This window comes from Parasteatoda tepidariorum, chromosome X1, assembly GCF_043381705.1.
Source record: "Parasteatoda tepidariorum isolate YZ-2023 chromosome X1, CAS_Ptep_4.0, whole genome shotgun sequence".
Taxonomy (NCBI): Eukaryota; Metazoa; Arthropoda; class Arachnida; order Araneae; family Theridiidae; genus Parasteatoda; species Parasteatoda tepidariorum.
Window position 1 is genome coordinate 46,114,013 of NC_092214.1, and position 22,201 is coordinate 46,136,213.

General features: G+C 29.2%; 1 protein-coding gene across 3 annotated transcripts in view; it reads right to left on the minus strand.

Annotated features, from left to right (window-relative positions):
- The window catches only part of LOC107448565 (oxysterol-binding protein-related protein 3), a 91,295-nt gene extending 82,244 nt beyond the window's left edge, over nucleotides 1-9,051 (minus strand). For 2 of the 3 annotated variants that reach the window (XM_016063818.4, XM_016063815.4), the window contains exon 1: nucleotides 8,880-9,051. The gene's annotated coding sequence lies outside the window, so the exon portion shown is untranslated. The remainder of the gene's footprint in view (nucleotides 1-8,879) is intronic. The other variant, XM_016063819.4, reaches the window with a different exon arrangement.
- Nucleotides 9,052-22,201: the final 13,150 nt, after the last annotated feature.

Sequence of the window (22,201 nt, forward strand, 5' to 3'; positions counted from 1 at the left end):
ATATATATATAACAGTCAAGATTAAAAATTTAACTGTTACAGCAAATTTATGTACCTGATAAAAAAATTTAAAAATGTAAATTTGGTAAAAATGTTACAAAAAAAATAATCCTGGTTATAGAACATCTTAGGGTTAAAATAAATATTACAATTCCTCATTAATTTATTGGTACGCAAATATCAAATATTTCCGATACGAGTACAATTATTTTTAAGTATATATGCTAAATATTTATTTGGAAGGCACACAATTAGCTTGAAAATTAATTCTAAAGAAACCAGTTTTTATTGATAAATATGATAAATTCAAGTATTTTTTAAGACGAATGAATATAATGGAAACAGTTCCATTCATTATCTGTCGCATCGTTGAATTTATGACTAAAAAAAAAGTTTAAAATAGATAAAGGAAAGTTAAATAAGACACTGTTTCAGAAGAAGTAAAAAATAAATAAAATCTCTAACTTCTTTTGTCCTTTATTTCCATCCCCCTCATAAAAATTTAAGCAATATAAACGTAAAATAAATCAACAAAACAAAGATAGGAACTAATTTAGCCAATACGAATTTTTTTTCTTTGAAAATTTAAGTTTCGTGAGAAAGAAGTGAATCGATTCAGCGATAAAAATTTAAAAGGAAAAAAAAAAAATGCTTCAAACAGATACGTCTATAAAAGTATCCTTAAGAAGCGTGTATCATAATTTTACGTATTTTATTTTTGAAGTAATCAGAAGCTTAATTCGTAGATTAATTTTTTTTTCTCCAATTTTTCTCTTAATACTTAAACACTTTTCTTAACAATTCTTTTTCCTTCTTAACAAGGCAGCTTATTAATCAGCCTTTTGTCGCCAAGTGTCGCCTTCCTTAATGATTGAAAATATATGCTTTATTGCAACTTTAACTATATTTTATAGCAAAAGTTTTACAGGCACCATTTTTTAAGCCCCTTTAATTCACTAGATAAAGCCAATAAGAATGTTAATAAGTTTTTTTTCTACTACGCTGTTTTTTTTACTTAAGTTATAGTGTCTACTGTGATGTCATATATTAGAAGCATCTGTATAAGGCGCTTAACTAACAGTGCACACTCATAAAAACGGAAAATAAATATTATCAATTATCATCAACATATTATAGAGAAGTTTTATTTTCGATGCACGTTATAGTTTGGTTGCATATAATGAAAAAATAAATTATTGTAAGGCCGGCCAGATGGCCGAGCGGTTAGCGTGCTTGACTGCGAAGCCATAGGCTGCGGGTTCGAATCCCGCTCTGGGCATGGATGTTTCTCTCTCTGCTTGTGCTGTCCTCTGTTGTGTGTGTGTATGATGTGTGAATGTGGCCCACCCTATAAACGGGTTTGTGGCAGTGTGGCGTGGGCAATGTTGCTCGCCTCCGTGACTTTGGTTCACAGGTGCCCACTGGGTAACGCGAAATGAGCAACAATTCTGGCATAGTATAGGCAAAGATTAAAATTCAGTGCCTGCCATTGGGGAAAAAAAAATTATTGTAAGCTGTGTCAATAATAGTTATTAATTAAATATTTATAGATTTGAAACCCAAAATTAAGCTTGGAATATACAGTCTATTACTTTAATTCAATTATGCATTTGGACTCCAATACGCAAAAAATTTTTTCGCAGAAAGCTCATCCATCGTAAAGGATCTGGCTGGAAGTAGGCCAAAGTTAGTGAATTTCGAACACACTTCTTAAAATCTAGTGCCAAGTTCCCCAAATACACATACAAAACTACCAAGGATATTGATAGAATAATTAAGGTTAACTCAATGAATAAATGTAATATTTTTTCTGTCAGTAACATTATTCTTAACCATTAAAAAATTGGAATTTTTGAACGGTTTTAGGAATGTGTGTGTTATTAAAATTATTGTCCATATTTGTCTACCGAAAACTCAGAAACTATTTATTCGATTTCTATTTTGTTTTGATAAGATTATAAGCCATCGAATATCCTATAATGTAGCATAGAATTTTTTAGATATTTCTATTACGAAATTACAAATTATAAACAAACGAAAAATAAACATACAAATTAAATCATAAAAGTTTTTAAAAATAATAGTGCACAAAACGGAGAAATTTTGCTTTTTTCTTCTTCTTTTTTTTCGAAAAAAAAGTATTAAGGAACTGGAGGAGATAAGACTAATATTTTTTGAAATTCTTTGCGCAGTTATAGACGATTGAATTGCAGAGAATGTAGAGTAAGAGTTTGATATCTCTGCCTTGAATTTTTTTAATGAACTTCAAAAAACTTTCTTCTCATTTTAAGCAGAAAATCAACTTCAAAAGCTTATCGGATGGGCAAATTTTAAAAAACAGATTTCAAGTTTTTTTCATTATTCTTTTACATAAATAATAATAAAAACACATTAAATTTAGATCAATTATTCAGGATAAATAAACATAAGAATCGAGAAGAAACCTCGAAAAAAATTATTATTACAACTAGGATTAGGAAGCAACACGAAATCCAAATTCACGCACACGTGAGGCTTCGGACAAATTTTTTTTCTTTAGTTGTATAAACTCCTTTATTAGTTTTTAAAACAAAAATCAATATAGATGCAGAAAAAAAAATTATGTGGTATTCAGGGGGTTACATATAAGTCTTTCCCTAAAGATATTATTAGTCAATTCATACTTGTTTATAAAGGGGGAAACAGATTGCGTCTTACATTGCAGTAAATTAAGTTAGTCAAACGTTAAAACGATTGGCTTAAGTTTCAGCTTAAACAAAAGAAACCGTTCCATCATGAATTTATTTTTAAAAAATTCATTCCTCACACCGTAAAACAGCTAACCAAAACATAATGAAAATAAATTAAAACAATTCACGTTATCTCATATCAAACTGAAAAGAATATGCATGATGAAAAAATAAAAAGTGTATTATAGTTCATATACATAGAAACAATAATTGAAGTTTTAGTGCAAAAAAAAATTAGCAATCTGAACAACTTTTAAAACAATGATCGAATTTTCAATAACTAAAATTCAATTTCAATGATTCGAGATGTTCACATTAAATATACTAATTAATTGATGCAAATGATATTTTAAGTTATGAAATTAGTCCTAAAATTTACTTGTCTAGTCAGGGTTGCAAAAAACCCGGGTTTTTCTAGAAAATCATAGCCGACTCGGTGGCTATGATTTGACCCGCTCAATAAATTCAAAGTGAGAACTAACTTCAGATGCCGATCTCGGGGAAACCAAAAAATCCAGCTTCTTAAACCACAATTTTTTAAACAATTCCCAATTTTTCCTTGTTTATTTTTGTATACAACAAACTTAAATAATAATAAATAACTTACATTCAAAAATAAATAACTTAGAGGGGTAGTTATGACCACCCCTTAAAGAACCTTAATAAGCTACTTAGAAGGTTAATTATTTTTCTCAACATTCTTATAGAGTCAAGAAATTACTATAAACCATTAAAACATTGACTATTTTTATTAAATTAAATTAATAAAGTTCGAAATAAAATAAAAAGTCAAAAGTGGTCCAAATTACCCCAACTGCCCCTATTAGTCAGATTATATTTACATTATTATATATATTTGTTTCTTATTTTTATTATCTACTCATTTGTCCCTCCATTTTCAAAATTTCTATTTAACGTTACCAATGTAGGTACCCAACGTGTTATTTTCTAATTTTTGTGGCCCTCTATAGAAAAAATTATGTGCTTCTAAGGAGTGAAAATAAGTCTGTAAATTTTCAGGACTAACTGTATGCATGTGAAAAATCACACAGGAATGCATAGACAGTAAGACACTATAATCCCAACGTAGAAAATAAAATATATTTGCATTTTTCAAATCAACATCAATTTTCCTAGAATTTTTTATTCATACAAATATTAAAATGTGTCTTTTAATTCAAAACTTTCCTGATAATTTTCGTCAATATGAAGATGAATCTAGAGAATCAAAATATTTTATTTTCTTGCCAAATTATAAATTTTAAAATCGAAAACTTTATAAATAACAAAAGTCAATTTAAAAAACATCACATTTTTTAAGTGATTCTAAATAATGAGTGTGCAAGTAAAGAGTACAGATAAAATTCTTCACAATAGAAACATCTCATTATCTTCATAAAAATTATATACTTGTCACCGAAAACAATTTCAAAATCACTCTCCTGAAAAATTTGAGAAATCTGACTAATTTATTGCCCAAAGCTCTTCACACATACACAGTATAATGTTTATGAATGTCTAATTTATTATTGTACAATTTTAATTTATTATTATCAATACAATTAAGTAATTTTAAGATAAGTTTTTTTCTCATTCTATTTTACCTGAATACAAGTCAGTACTAAAGTATTTATTGAATTATATTTTAATCAATGTATATTTTTTTAAAACTCAAACTGTGAGATAAATTGATTTTTTTTTCCTTAACTTTTGAATTGATGTTACTAAGAATTCATTGTATAACCTTACCGGCAAAGTATGAAAAGCAGCATTCTATAGAATGCCTAGGCATTGTATAATGCTAGAACTTTAAAAGCAAAGTATGAAATATGAGAATTATCTAGGCATTCTAAAGAACTAAAGAATACAACTGCTATTTGGAAAAGGTATGAAAAAAGCCCCTCATAAGGATATTATATAAATGATGTGCTATCCTCAAAAATAAAAATGTTATCCAGAAAAAATAATGAGAGTGCCATTAAAAAAATTGGTTCAAAATACCTAAAGAAAAATGAAAGTTGTATAAAACGAAATTTATGCCTTTCTGATTAAGGGAAACAATATTTTCCTACGAAAAAATAAGAAAATAAAATTAACCTACTTGTTGCAACATGGTAGACTCGAATGACAGTTTGAACTACATTTCATAATACTCTAAATGAATTGGAGATGTATTTCATGTTTTGCAGATTTCTGCTTTGGCATTCTATAGAATGCCTAGGAAATGTGTGAAAGATAATCATTTCATAGAATGCTAGTTATTTTTAGGCATTATATATACAATTCCTAAGCATTCTATAGAATGCTGGATTTCAAACTTTACAGGTAACATATTACTTATTACAAACTTAACAGGTAACTTATTACAAACTTTACAGGTTTAAAAAGAGAAAATTAAAATAGGAAAAACATAAGACAAATAGAAGCTACTACATCTAGCAGCAAAATTGCTAACTACACAAATAGAACTTAAAGTTGACAATCTGCAAAAACTTTATTTTCTCTCTGTGGTGTGTGTGTATACATATATAGAGAGAGACAGGACAAGGAGAACCTAAGTGCATATTGGACCAGAATCACATATTTTAAACAAATCCTTAGTTACACATTAATCCACATGGTTAAGTTAAAGCATGTAATTTTTATTTCAACAAATTATATTTTAGCCCTGCTAAGCAATTTTTTGAGCTTTACTACTTTACCATCAAAAATTTGCTTCCATACGAATCTAGCAATAAATTGCAATTTTTTTATGAAGTTAGATTTTTAATTTTATAATTACTTGCAGCTATATAAATTTATATAAAAAAGGAAGTAATTATTGTGATCTTTTGTAAAATCCAGAACATGGGGTAGGTTGGTTCACTAAAAACCGGGGCAGTTTGGACCAAACCATCAAAATAATTCAGAGAGTTTTATTATAAGCATTATTCTAGTTATTTTATAGAGTTAAACAATAATATACTCTTAATAATGAAACTTATTTTTTATAAGTAGAAAAGTCATGACAATATTCTTAGAAATTTAACTTACACAACTTTTAAATGAAGAACAAAAAATTTTTAAGAAATACAAGCTAACAAATATTTTATAAAAAAGTACCTAAAAAAATTAATCTATATATTAATTTTCACTCAAATCAAAATGCACTCTAAATTCTCATTAAGTTCAATGCCAATGGGCTCTACGAGTACAATAAAAAGTGTTTTATCATTAATTTTATTTTTAAAAAATTAGACTTAACTAGTTTTATTTACCATAAATAATAAAATTTGTCAGAAATTTAGCTTTTTACCTTTTGTTAAACTGGAACAAAACTTAGAATTCTTAAGATTACAGGGAAAAAAGACATGCTTAAGCAAAATACCTTGTACCGACATTCTTAAAAATTACAAAAAAATTTTGCAGTGTATTTTATTTTATTTTATAATCGTTGCTAAACAGCCGACCAAATCTTTGGGCTTACACCTACCAGTGTTCAACTCTGTAGCCTTGTAATTTTGAACCAAATCCAAAAGACAAGGGAACTCTTGGATTAAGTATTGGGAGAAATTTGCCTCCATGGAGGACTTTTTGATGGAACTAACTATGCTTTTACGTTTCATGGAGAAACAAACCACGAGAGCCTCCCATGGTTAGTCTGATGGCTAGAGGACTCTAATCCATGATCTAATCACTGAGGATATTTCATGTTAGAAGCGCTGTGGTCGATGCAAGCCAGATACGGATTTTATATCAACCAGCCATTGCTGGAATTCGAACCCGCCTCACCTCATTGGAAGGGGAATTAAAAAAATCTTAAATTTTATTAAACATTATTCTTTTAAACCCTTTTCGGGACAGAAAATATAATCAAAATATTTAAATAAGAGAAAACTGAGGTATGCATATCCATAATGAAGTAATTTTATTTATCTTAACATTTTTCAGAATAAAAAGTGGTTGATTAAAAACCGAGCCGTTTAGGTGATAAAAACTATTAAAATTTAATGGTTTAAATTATTGTCAAAAATAAGTAAAAGTTTTTTTATCCCACCATCCCTAAAAGGATTAAGGAAGTACAAAATTTTTGCATACTAAAGATTTTGTACATGTGTCTACCTTTTTAAACTTGTAATGTTCTTTAAGGAATTAAATTTGTGTGATGCAATACCAATGAATATAAAAATTGTATATCCAACAAACTTGGATAAATAAAGTTTGAAAATTCTAATTTTTCCTGAAAATCATTCAGGAAATACCATGCTTTTATTTGATTTTGATGTGCCTTTGATTACTTTAATTTGCAATAAATTAATTTATTTTTAATAAGCGGTCCAATGTGCCCAATGATGTAGACTAAGATACCTCGGCCATATTGGTTTATTGTTTACAGTTATTAAAAAGTTAATACAAAAGAAATCTGCAACAAAACATTTTTAAAAAAATCACGAATGGAGAGAAGTAAGCGATCTGTCTTGCAGAAGAAAAAAATCAAATTGTACAAGCAATTTTTGAAAGAGATAAAAAATGAAAACTGAAAAGTGGACCAACTAATCCTAATTCCTCATATATGGTAATTTTATTTTAATTTTATAACCGTCATTAAACAGCCGACCCAATTTTGGGCTTACGACTACTAATGTTCAACTCCGTAGTCTTGTAATTTTGAAATAATCCAGAAGACAAGAGAACTTCCTGATCAGTACCCTCAGAGGTATGATTTGTTATGGGAACATGGAGGACTTTGTGACTTGACAGATTTAACGAGCATCAATCACCATTTACTACGCGGGGAGTCTTGGGCAAGCGGAGATCGAACCCACGACCTCTTGAACATGGACTCAGTGCCCTACCAACCAGGCTATGTTGCTAATAGTCAAAATTTTTTTTGACTATTAGCAACATAGTATTCAAAATAAAAAAAGTTTTGTAAACATAACGCTATTTTTTCAACATTTAAAAGCATAGCTGTCGAACTAATCTATCTTATAATTTGTTTGAAACATTGATTTTTCATGGTGTATCAACAAAATTATTTCGAAAATTTAAAAACCAAGATTTATATGCCAAAACCTAAATGTTGCTACCACCTAGATACCTTTTTATTCATGACCCTATCAGCTATATAAAAGTAAAATTAGTAAATGTGTTTACTAATGTGACAATGACAACAAAACAAAAAAAAAAAAAGGCATGCCCATACATAGAAAAAATTTACTCGATTTGTTGATAGTTTTGTATACAAACTAATAAATAGTTTGGGAGTTCGTAACTTTGTTTTTCTAATGTACATAATTATATAATCATAAATCTTGCATGAATAGAGAAAATTTATAGCAATATTCAAAACTCTCCATAAATATATATTACATATTTGCCTGGTGCCCTGTTCTCCTTGCATAAAATTGATTTTATTTGCATTTAAAAAGTTTTACATGCATATAATTTATATGAAATGGACTTTGAATTGCAACAGCAAGTTTTACAGCACCAGTAACTTTTTCTAAAAGGAAAAAAAAATGAAGAAATCCTTAGCATGCACAATTACAAATGTACAAATTAATTAACCAAAAATTGGTATGGTGACAGTTATTAAATATCTTTCGTTTTTAGTGTTTTCAAATAAACTTTTTACAATTTGACATTTGTAAATAGTTTTTGCAAAAGAAGCAAAGTATTATAAGCAATACTTAAATTCGAAACTATTCTAACATCTTAAAAGATTTCATTAAAAAACAAGTATAGATCTTTAATAATCCAAAAACTTTCCATAAATTGCAAAAATTCTTAATTTTGAAAACGAGTTGAGCAGTTTAAAGACTATAATTAATTTTAATGGTTTTGGTACTAAAGAAAGCTTTTATAGATAGATTTATTCGGTATTGAATTTTTAATTTTATTTCTCCATAATTAACATTGTTTATATTAAGAATTTCAATAAGCAAAGCAAACAAAAAAAGACAAAACAAACCGGCAAAAAGCATGGTAGACAGCATTATAAATAAACTGACATTAAACGATACATTTAATGACATTGATAGCTAATATACAGAAAGTAAAAAGAATAATAAAAGAACAATAATAGTATCGAAATAAATTTCTATCGACTAGCATGTGTCGTCCAAGAAAAACCGATATTCGAAAGAACTAAAAAATCAAAGTACTTACTTTACTTGCAAAAATTAATTTTAATCGTAAGCTAACTGTAAAATCGGCAAGAAAAAATCTGTAAAACAAACAGAAGATTCACCGATCGCTACTGTCCATTCCTACATGAACTGTTTATGCGACAAAATAACTACAGCAACCATATTCATACGGTTGCAGCAGCTGATAATACGATCACCCCCTTGACAGTAATAAACTCTTCCATTCCGCAAAGAAGCAAAGGATGAGCTGCTGAACTCTCATCAGAAAATATTTATTTTAAAAGTTTTTTCTTTGAGAAATGTCAGAAAAACTAATATCAATTATTTGATTTTATTAGGGAAGGCTTTTTTTCCAGTTATATTTATTTAGTTCAACTTTTTTTTTAAATTTTTTGTCAATCGGTAAGGGTAAAGTTGTAGAAATCTGGCATCGTTTCGACAGCTGACGATTTTTTTTCGTTTCAAGTTAGTTACTTTCGGTTTGAAACAACAGCGGTATTCATTCGCGCTCTTGTTCTATCCAGCTTGTTAAAAAATTCGATGCGAAATCAGGTTTTTATTTGTGTGATCTTGATTTCTAATTTCTTTCTTATAAATTATGCATAATTTAATAAATTTGTAATTTTGTGAGAGTTTGGTATCATAAATAAAAATAAGCTTAAATATCATCGTTCGGGGAAAACTATCGACTCGAATTTCTGAAAGAGTATTCGAAAACTCAAATTAATGAGAATAAACATGTAAAAAAAATTTTTTTAAATAAATTGAAAAAAAAAATTATTTTTGCTTAAGAATTCCTGATTAATGTGTCTGTGCCGAGAATATTGAACAGGAAAAGTAAAACGGTAGGTTTCGATTATCTTTAAAAATTTTACGACCAGCGTTTTATTTTTCCTCGAAGGCTAGTATACAAATGCATTTATTTAACTGAAATAATTTTAAAAAATTGAATTCTCAGGCAACAAATAATAAATATTAGTTTATGCATACAATTGTGCATTAGTTTATGTAACATCAATTAAACATAAATTTTCATAAACTAAAATATTACTATCATATTTTTTTTTATTTATATTCACGCTTATCGATACTGAACACTAAATATATTGTTTGCAATTTTTTTTCTTTGCATAAGATAAAAGTTGTGCTATTATTTTAGTTGAAATTTATTTTAGCATAATAAATTTTTAGAATTAATTTCTGCATTAACATTCCTAGACATTTTATGCACGGTCACAATTAGTGATTTATACATAAAAACGAAACAGCTATATGAAAAGAGTGTCAGTAGATATTTCTTTATTCTAAGATGACATTAGTAAAAATTCTTGTAATCATGAATTTAAGGGAAAAAATTAATTTATAATTCACATCATCCAATAAATATTGGCGTTGTTAAACTTTTATGATAGAATCAATGATCTTTGAAATATCAATAAGCAACAAAAATTTTTAAATAATATACTTTAAATGAGAATTTTATCTAAGAAACTAAGAAAATATTACCAAAAATAATTACTCCCAAATGAAAAGAAAGGGGGCGTAAATGTCTTACGTACGAAAATGCCATTCCAAGAACGCGGCCACTTTTGCTGGGTAAAAATTTATGCTCGAAACAAATATATTAAAAAACTATTCTTAACAATAAAACGCAGTATTGAAATCCGTGTAATCTATCTGTTTCTTACTAATTTAATCTGAAATTACAGAATTGGGCAAGCTAAATTTTACAATAGTGCAAAATTTTAATAATAAATTTAATAAATAGAAATGAAGAATGTTAAATGAGGCATATAACAAGTAATTATGTCATTTAAATTGCGCGAAGTAACTTACTAAGAGAAAAAACTCATAATTTATTACTTTGAACTGTTAAATTGAACTCTATGTTTAAAAAAATAAGCAGAAAATTAGCAAATAAATTCAGCTTTAATTCATGAAAAAAAATTTGCAGCGATTTTATTATTTTTTCAAAACTAAATTTTAACTAAGGAGAAGGAAAAAGCCTTTATTTCACTGACAGTTAGAGTTTTGTACCAAATATAGACGAAAATGAACTTATTACAGAAATTTCAGAGGAAGGAAAGAAAGATATTTAACAGAACACTATGCTTATTAAAGATCAGATAAGAAAATGCTATGTTTTAAAAATATTGGGTATTTTATTAAAAGTATTAGACATAAAAATAATGTACATGTTTTTTACATTACATATGAAAATAATCTAATCACATTACAATAACGTTTTTAATTATTTTATTTGTAAAAAAATTAACACTGATAGACAAAATATTTTTCATTCAATGCACCGTTACAAAAATGCTTTAAAAATATCTGAAGTTTAAAAGAAGTTGAATTAATAAATGCTATTTAAAGTTTAAGTAAATCAGATAAAATCGAGATTAGATAAATTATAAAGTTCAATAATAGATGTCTCCATCATTCTATATTCGATCAATTTATCCCGAATTTCTCTGGTGAACTTTTTAAAATATTGTTCAAATCAATTAGAAAAATGAATAAATAAATGAGCATCTTATACGCATAATAAATTTAATTCATACTATATCTTGCAACAAATTTGTTCGATAAAAAATTATAGGTTTCACATGCCTGTTTTAATTCCCAACTGGGTAATATATTCAACTTTTACCAGGCACCCGGTAACGGCCGAGTAATAAGTAAAATAAATAAAGTTTCCGAGTACCCTTAACTGGTCAGGTCAAAGATTCATTTTCCCCCGTTTACTTGATGGACCTGGCAAAATTTTACTACGAGGCATATCTCGAATATATTCTTGTCGCTTTTTTTTTCTTCTAGAAATTCCTTGATTACTCACTTTTTAGCATAGTGAAAATGAATATAAGAAAGTAAATAAAATAAGAAATGCATTCCATACATGTGTATTTTCTTGCACTGAATTTTAAAATACAGTCCAACTCATTTATTGCGAATCGTTAACCCTGATTTTACTAGATCCCCGGTTTAACGAAGGAATTTTTATTAAATGGTTTGTTTTGCAAAAAAAAAAAAAAAAAAANTTTTTTTAAAAAAAAAAAAAAAAAAAAAACCTTTCGCACATTAATGTTACAAGAATTACCTGGATTTAACGAGAACCTATTTTTAGAAATTTCTGGAAAATTATTTAATTAAGTAGAGAAAAAAAAATTGCCGCTCGTAGAAATTCATTCCCTTCCAAAGCTTTTAACCTTTTGACTGCTATAAGCGCATGCATGCGTCCAACGAAAACCATCGGTGATGCAGGCATAACTTAAGACGGGCGCATATATGCGCCCCCCCCCCCCGCAAGCCATCGGTGTAGACTACGGGTGCAAATGTGTAACCATTTTTAAACTTAACCATCCATGAATAAACAATATATATTGAAAATACAGATACAATATGTATACAAAATACTGAAAATGTTTTGATCAATTTTAGAGTGGATAAGCAACAAAAGTTTTTAGATTGCGTACTGTATTATATCTTAATAAGCTGCAGACAAAATCAATATTGCGCGAAAAAGTATTCAGTCCTCAGCTATCGCTTCAGCTTTGAGCAGTTGGTAGTTAAAGGGTTAAAATCCCCTTTATTTCAAATTGTTTGTAGATAAGCTATGTAGTATAACGTGGGAGATCTTTCATCTGTTTTGTCACAAAATTGGGCTATAACTTTGCAATAAAAGAAAGGTATTCCCGCAACAACCCACTGTGAACCAGGGGGATCATGGATGTTAAGGCTCAACAATTTCGGGACCAACGGAATGGTGATAAAATGGTCGCTCTCAGCATTATGCACTGGCTGACTGGCTTCCCAGGTAAGCTGGTACTCATCGATTTGAAGCGGAGTGGGCTTCAAGTCGCTACCGAACCTGTTGCGACGCCTTATAAATATCTTCCTTTCTGTGGTGCCACTAGGAATATAAATCACTTAGGATTCCAAATTTCCGCCTATATTTTAGGATTTAATATGTTTTTTCTTTTCCCTTTCTTTTTCTTTTTCGAATTTTTTTCTTGAAACTACCAATTATATAACAACTAATATTTTTTCTTTTCCTCCCCTACAGACATTAGAATATAGTTTCATTTTTCATCTTTTATGTACTTAACAACAGTGGTTCGCGAAAGTGAAGAATTTTATGCTGAAGAGTCCCGCTTAAATAATCATTTAAAGATGCTAAATACATCTTATTTTGTAAGTCTTTAATTTTGACTTATTCAGAGTTTATTTATTTATTTGATGTTCTTTGGTCTCTAGCTCCAGAAACTACAGGCCTCTATTCTATTTCATACATATGACAAAATAAAAAACAAGAAAAAAAAGTTTTGAAGTCTTAATGCTAAAAATATTTTTTTTTTAAATGATATTTTTATGCTTATTAAAATACTACCGACGTGGGACAATGAGTAACCCACCCTTACGTCGAAGAATATATATATATATTAATNTATGTCACATATATATATATATTTATATATACAGAGAGAGAGAAAGAGATTCTCCAAGAATACAAGAATATCGATTCGTTTAATCATTTGATAATCTTAATCTTCCTACAAATTCCTCCTTTCTCAGATTTATTGATGATCTTTTGGTTATAATTTTGATGATTTAGAAATTTTAGCTAAGCAAATTTATCCCAGTGAATTAATTCTTAACTAAACTAATATTTAGAAATTATCAGAAAATTTTCTAGATTTCACTCTTAAAATAAATGATGATTGACAAATTTTCTTTAAACTTTCTGACAAAAGAAATTGTTTTAACTTTCCACTTAAAAAGAGTATCAATTTTAATTCTAACCTAGCCAATAGGGTTTTTTTCCAATATCATTACCACGTTCTTAGGTTTTGCAGAAATAATTATAATTATTTATAAAGGTTTTTTAAAGAGACTGATAATTTTAAAACAGATCTAATTAATAGCAATTCTCTTTATTCGTTCTTTCAATTTCATTTCAACAAAATTTTAAAGAACTTAGAAAACTGATTTTTTTTCTGGTCTTAGTATTAGCTCTGATCTATCTTTAAGAAGGAAACTATTAATGGTAAGCTATTCCTGTAAACCACTAGACGGAATAGTATGTATGTATGATCTTTTTTAACGGATCAATTAATTTATTAAACTTCTAAATTTTAGCCTTTATAGAATAATTTTAATAACCCAATTTTTTTTGGCAATTATGGCTATTATTTTCTATTATTATTATTATTATTTATTAGTTTATAGAAGAGTAATCATAAGCGAGATCAATTGAATAATTAATAAGTTAAAAAAATTAAACAAAGCCATAGTTTAGTATTCTAAAATCTATTTTTCAAGAACTATTCTACAAATATAGTTCAAATATTGTATTTGTTAATTAAAATTTTAATAGTTCAGCATGGTGAAAAAACTTGTATACATTATAATTCTATATTATTTCGATCCTTTTTTTTTCAAATAAAATAATTAAAAAAATGGTAACTTTTTTACATGGTTTTGGGTAAGTGAATTTTTTAATTGTGAGCAAATAATTTTCGATTCGCTTAAAAAGTTCTTGAGATAAAGCGAAATTTGCTATAAGTGAAATTAATATGAAGGGACTCAACCTTTCAACCGCTCGCCTGACTAAACTATCGAGATCATATTTTTCACATTGCGGGTGCCCTCATATTTTGATAGTTAAAAACCCACAAAAATGTAAGTATACTTTTTTGCGGTTATTGGTATTAAAAGTAATGTAATAGGTTTTTTCAAAATATTGCCATAATTGGTGTTCGGTTTTAAGTTCTCAACTTGTGAACTCTTGATCTAATGTTAACTTGGATTATAGTGTTTGTTCACTCAGTGATGTTGAACAAGCGTAGTGATGCCGTTAGTACCATTCTTTGTATTTAATCAGACTAAAAATAAATAAATAAAATACCGTCATGTGGGGCTACTTTGTGCAGGATTTCGCAGTTTTTGAACTTTGACATGTAAAAAAACTATGTTAATTCAAACTTTAGTAAAATTTATCGATATTATATTCATAACTGGACTCAGACGAGTGAATTTGATCAATATTGGCATTATTTGTATGTAATATTTACAAATAATAAGTCAAAACATACCTTGCACAAAGTAGCCCCCAAGTGGGGCTACTTTGTGCAGCGATAGGAATTCAGTTTAATAAATATGTTTTTAGTAAAATATTGATATAAAATTGTTAAAAAAGTTAATTGTTGACATTTTTAATAACAAAAACATCAAGATATGTAAAGATATTAGTTTGAAAATAATTTTCAGCGTTAAAAAACCATCTTTTATAAAGAATTTTTTCTTAAAAAGAATGTTTATTTAAAAACATTTGAGTTTAAACAAAAGGAAACCATATACATTTTTGAACATTGAAATAGATGGAATTTCAAAAATAATAATTATTACATATTCATTATCATTTATATTATTGATAAATTTGAACATAACATGCTTGAATGAACATGACAGAATTTGCTCTTCAGTTTCTGTCAAAATCACCTGATGTCCTATAAAATATATTTTTATGTGTTAAATCGTTTGATTAATTCATTGAAAAATCTTTGTGGAAGAAAAATAATAGTTTACCAGCACGTTTCACGTGTTTCTCGTGAATTTCATTAGAGATAGTATTTCTATGGATTTTGTACTTCCGAGAAGCTTCTGCAATCGAGATACCACCAGCAACTGCTGGCAAACATTGTTGCAGCTTTTCTAAAGTGTAATCACGGTAGTTTCTCGTTCCAGGTATTTTTTTTTTATAACGTCTGCCCATTTTTCTGTCGAAAAAAAACGAATGAAACTTTGCACACAGGGCCGGCTTATGCATGTCGCGGCCCCTAGGCAATGCTCGTCTCGCCCCCCCCCCCCTACCGTCTTCTAACTTCCTAATATATTTTTTCGCTAACACAACACTTTATTCATAATTACGCTGTTTTTTACTTCATAGGTATATTATCACATTATTCAATAAAAATATTGAATCAAACGAAAAGAATATAAGTAATTAATATATGCATTTAAAAAAAATCATACAATAAGCTTAAATATTAACTCTTCTAACTTTTTTTGTTACAAAATCGTTCAAGACATCCTGAAAGTTAACCTTTTCCAATACATTATTTTCAATTGCCATTATGGCCAATGAATTTAAACGGTTTTGAGACATAGTTGAACGAAGACAGTTTTTAATTAATTTCAGTTTGGAAAAGTTTTGTTCACCAGTGGCGTTTGTAATCATTAGACTTCTATATATTTGCAAAGCTGTCATTATATTAGGGAAAGTTGATTGTGCCATGTTACCAATAATCAGTTTGTAAGACTCTTCGGCAGGCACAATTTTTTTTCCGGCGTCTTCTAATTGTAAGATGAAGTATTTATACTACACCATTTCGTCTATAAACTCCGGCTCAATGTCCTCGAAATAATGTTTCTTAAACTTTGTGCAAGCCTGTCTAATTTCAGCATCGGATTTTGTCGAGAAATCTGTTAGAAACCCTAACAGATCATTTATTTCCCGGTAAGTTTCTAGGCGCCGCGACAGTTCTGTACACAGCATGTCTAGTACTGGCAAATATGTATCAACTTTTAATTTCTCTTTTCCTCTGAGCACAACTTCTTTTGCAGGTCCGTCATCGTGATGCCTTATCCTTTTTCGCACACGCTGATTCCCATCACTGTATTGAGTATCAGATTTCTCATTTGCCTTAGTCTCGTAGTCGTCAAATAATTCTCTCTGTGAAATTAAAAAATCTAAAAGCGATTTTAAAAGATCGACTGCCGTTCGAAGTTCAATTGTTTTCTTTTGTAAAGATTTGCTGACACCATTGATCCGATCGTTAGGGTCTCTAGTACACCAAAAATCCTGCATTTCGTTGGTAATATTTTGCCATAAGCCAATGTCATTCTGGTATTCTACCCCTAGATGAACTACGTTTTGATGTATGACCTCTGTCTCGGCCTCACTTTCCTCTGCACCGACTAACGTAGCTGTTTCTTGATCCTGGCCAATCTGTTCAAAAGGCTCGCAAGGAACCTCTACTGGGTCTACTACCATCGTGTGGCTGGCAGAAGACGTGCTTGGAGAGTCATGAGGTTGATGTTCCTTTGATTCGCGACTAAATCCGAGTTTGAAAAGGTTTTGCGTCTTCTTCAATTGTTCATTAAGCTTATTTTGTTTCTCTTGCCGCCTTTTACGTTTTTCTGAACCACTTTGGTGTTTTTTCTTAACGGGTATCTCCGACATTTTGTTCCTGAAAAAAATAATCTTTCGGTTTAAAACAGAAATGAAATTTTCACCTTAGCAGCTCAAACATATTGAATTTCCTGCTTAATAATAAACACCCAAACTAATAATATTTGATAACGTTGAAATTAAATAAAATATGTAAGTAATTGAATAATAAAACGGCACTTCACATTTGTCAAGTCCTGTATTAGGTAATAAAATATGTAAAAAATAATAAAACTTACGTATAGTAATTTTAACTTCAGTTTACACTACACGGATTTTTACTCGTCGTTTCACCGATTTTCTCGAAGCCCGAAGCACTTCTGCAGTCTTTATAAATAAATATCCAATACTTAGCTCTAAATTCGTAAGTTTTGAAGCACAAATTGTAAAACTCTCTTTTCATTCACAGCCGTAAAACTCGCAAACAAACTGCACGAAGTGAAAATTCAACGATTACATTAAAAATGTTTCAAAAATGTTGTCTATGACACAATACAACGTATGTATTCAGCGGATCGGGGAATTCCCCAGTCATGCGACGAAAGAAGCAGTACTGCCAACCTTATTTTTACATACTCTTTGGTAGCTTGGCCATAGAATATACATACCTATGGTAGGTACCAGAACAGTAAGTGTGCATTCACAACGTAGAATTTTGCTCGTTTTTCAAGCGTGTTGTGTTAAAAAAGCTGCTCTTGCTGTATAGTCATCTGATTAGTCGGCGTTAAAATTACCGCGATAAAATTGCTTGCGATTATATTACTGCGTCATATGAACAAACTACCATAATATTAATATCTAATTTGGAATGCGTTCAGAAATGTAATAAAATAGCGTCGATGTAATGTACAGAGCAAGACAATCGTCATTGAAATTTCGAATTAAATTTTTACTGTTTAAGAAATATTGTCAATTTTTTTCTCTGTAGCACAGGGCCCCTGAACGTGGCGGGGCCCCTAGGCAGTTGCCTACAGTGCCTAATGGATAAAACGGCCCTGTTTGCACAAAGTAGCCCCACAGTGCATTTTTTTTCATTTTCCGTTTATTTGTTATTAATTTTCAAAAATTTTTAACGCTAACATGATATAATTGTTCATTAATATATAAATAAAAAATTTTGCACTTACGACAATTGTTTTATCAACGTCTTTGCATTTCACAGCTAAAGTTTCCACACACACTTTTCGACGTACGACGTTCTCGGAAAGTTTTTGACATTGGATAAACAAAACACACTCTGAGATTGTTTTAAAATTCGAAAAAATGTTTATAGTAATAGAGGAGACTTCTATCTTCAAATTCCACACATTTTTAACGTGAAAAAAACATGATACTGAATAGCAGCACTTGAAAAGTGCCAAATTCGAATTTGCACAAAGTAGCCCCACATGACGGTACGAATTTGCTACATTTTAATCTACCTTTTGACGCAGAATTTTTATTAATCAAATTTTTCATAGTTTTTTCTTTATTTTGTATTAATTTAGGTCAAAATAAATGAAAAGTGTTATATTTAACATTTTAATAATTTATGGTTACGATACAGCATGAAACACCGGTGTCTTTTTTTGCTTTAAGTCAAAAATCTTCCAAACACGGCTGACTTTTAAACTATAATTCTTCAAAATTGCACTATTTACAGTTATTAAGATCTGAGAGAAATGGTTATTCATCACTGAAATTTATTTCATTCTTAAAATCTATTATTGGTACCTTGGCCAAAGGATACTGTGCTCATTGTTCTCCAAGATTGGTACATTTTTGAATATGAACGTAAAGTTTTTTTAGTATTTATTAGACTGCTTTTTTATAATTTAAAAAATACATAAATATATTTCCCAAATAAATATATATATGTATACTCTCACAAAAGGGGCGCCAGTGTCCCATCTGCGTTAAAGGTTAAAAGGAATGGTTTTAATTAAAAACTGTCGAAGTCGACCTGATTGCTTAACAATAAAATTTCTGTAATAATAATTTAGTCTGCATTTCATACTTGTTTGAATGATTAATTTTATTAAATATAGCAAATGGTTATCATCTGGATCATCATCAAACTGATGTTGGAGTAAAGGGGAAAAAATATATTTTTTTATGCACGCATATTCATAAAGTTTATAATCATTTAACTTTTACTGTTCACTATTTTATGATTCGAGAATAACGGGGTAGCGTTTGAGTCTGGTTTTGGATCACGTACGGTTTCATTTTTCAAACGCTATGTTTTTCAAATGCTTTGTTTTCTAAACTGGAATTTTCTGCCAAACTATTAATAAAAATAACGAAGTCTCTATTGCGTTTTTGCGGAAAATTTTATGCAATTTTTTTGTAGGGTAAACTAACCAGTGAAGGAAAACTTAAGCTTCGCTTGCCTTTTAAAAAATCATGCTAATTTCAAAATTCGTAATTTTAGTTAAATGACAGTGTCAACATATTTGTTACAAATTGCAAATTATGTAAAAAAATTTTTAGAGAACTTACATAATATTGTTTTAAAGTTTTGGAGGTTCAAATAACAAGTAGTAAGAAGACCAAGTGAAGGAACAGCTCTTACCAGTGAATGAACACCCAGTAAAGGAACACTTAATTTTGGTTATTTTTTAATGCTCTTTATGAATTTATAAGTCATACAATTATTTAAAAACAAGCCTCTTCTTGAAATTATAACATATGAATACTTGAAAAGTGTTAACTTTTTTTTGTAATCATGAATCGAAAATTAAAGTGTCAACGTGTTAACACATACTGCTCATTCACTGGGAAATCTATGCCCAGTAAAGGAACATGCCTGTTCCCTCACTGGTTAGAAGTTGTTTTTCGTATTTTTAACATACTTTTGATGCGGAACATCACTAAAGATACAAGAAAATTGAAGTTTTTCTTTCATTTTCATTAACTTAGAAAAAAAACCCAGTAAAAGAACACTTGTTCCTTCAGTGGTTTTTCATCGTTTGGTGATCCAGTGAATAAACACCCCCTTATCTCAGTACTTGATTATGCTATGATGCTTAAAAAAATAAAACGCAACTTCAATAACTATATTTTGAGTTCTCTTTTTCACAGTGAGAAAAATAAAACTATTACATGCAATTAATTCCACTTCAAGCATATAAATATAAACACTGACCCTATAATTTTTTCAAAGAAACAAGGTGTTGCAGAGATAATAACAAATTCAAAAATTAATCCAGAGAAGTCTATTTGACCAGGTAATCCAAGACATTGCTAGATGACTGGCAGTAAGCTATTGTTACCAATCAATCTGAAGAAAAACTTTCAAATTCTTATTTTTAATCAATGTATATGAAATGTTCCTTCACTGGTTGGTTTACCCTATATGAAGAGTTTAATGAAAAAACTGTCTAAGTGAATTTTTTTTTTTAAAGAGATTTCTCTGGGAAAGTTCTTATTTTTTCCTTATTTCAATATATAACATTCATTTATTTTGATAAATCTATTAATTCCGAAGGCACTCAATGGAAGGACAGCTATGTGACATTATTTGAGTATTCTTTGGAAGGAAGAATAGGCTAAGTGACTTGGCGACAAATAGTCAATAAACAACTCTAGAAAATCACTTTGCTTGGCTTCGAACGCTACAGGGCGCGAGAAAAATAAATTGGTGAAAATGAAAAACTTGAAACAGTAGCTTCCATACATTAAGGAGGAATTTATATTTCTTTTGCGAATCAATAATTAAAAAAGACACGAAGAAATAACCCTTAGATAGCTTCAACATACATTTTTTTTTGTTTTGTTTCTGGTTCACATTAGTTTGTGTTTGAGACACATTGCCCAGGTTATAAATGCAAATTTTTTTTATAAACTAAGTCGCGTTGAGTATAAATATTATTTTATGCTTATGCAACTTTTTCAGTTTATTATCATTGTTACTAGCTGAATACTCGTTCTTCCTGCGGTTTGAAATAAAACTAAATAATCAATAAAGCCGTAATGATCAACATTACGAAATCACGCACAAAATTGAAAGAGATATGTGGTCACAGTTAATTAACTTTTTTTTATTGTTATTTGCTGTTCTTCCTGATGACCTTAGACTATTAGTTTAGCAAAGCATGTAAGGCAAAGCTTGTTTTTAGAAGTTCGCTTTCTAAAAATGAAGATTAACAATGTTCAGTATCATTTGGCATAATTCTATTGCTCGAACCCATTTGCCCAACGCCTGATAGTCAAAAATTACCATAATCAACAATTTTCTCCGGCATTTATTCCATTCGGTAGGTGGAAAAGAACCATATCTCCCTAGTATTAAAAGTAGGTATCATAATACTTTTTTTAGTATACATATTACATATTAGGATAGCATTGATTAACATAATATCTGTAATACCTATTACCAATTTTTTTTTCTATCTTTCAGATTATTTTTTTAAATTGAAAATAAGAAGGGGCTTATTAACAATCATTAAGATATATGAGTACACTTAAAATATCCGAATCTGAAAGAATCTGAATCCGAAATGATAAGCGTAATATATTCGACAAAACTAATGGCAACTTTTTTTATAAAAATCGGCCCAGAGGAGACAGATTAAGTTTACATATGAACGCAGGGACCGATCAAGACAAATTCAGGCCCAAGGCCTACCAAATTTTCTGGGACCCTTACAAGATATTTTGAAATTAAATTACTGAAGAGTAGTCCTAACAGTGAAAAAGAATCTATTGAACTGCATGATTCAAGAGGAACATTCTGAGAAATTTTGAAAGCAGACAATTGAAAATAATTTTTCTAAGATAAATTTTACGTAATCTATAAATTAAAGCAAAATATAAAACAACAAAACAATGTTATATCAAAATAAAAATAATTTGGTGGTCACAAACAATTGAAATCAGTGATTTTTGCTACAAGTCACTAATTTTTATTTAATATTGTTTGTTGTAACACCGTTTTTTATTTAATACTTAAACTAACAAAAAGCTAGTCCACCTTTCATTAAACTTTTTACTAATTTTTGAGGCCCCTCGGAAATTGTGGGCCCTGGGCCCATGCCTATTGGGCCTAGGCGATAATCAGGTTTTGTATGAACGAATCATAGAGATAGATAGTTATACTCTATTTTGCTCCCAGCCAGCAGAGATTG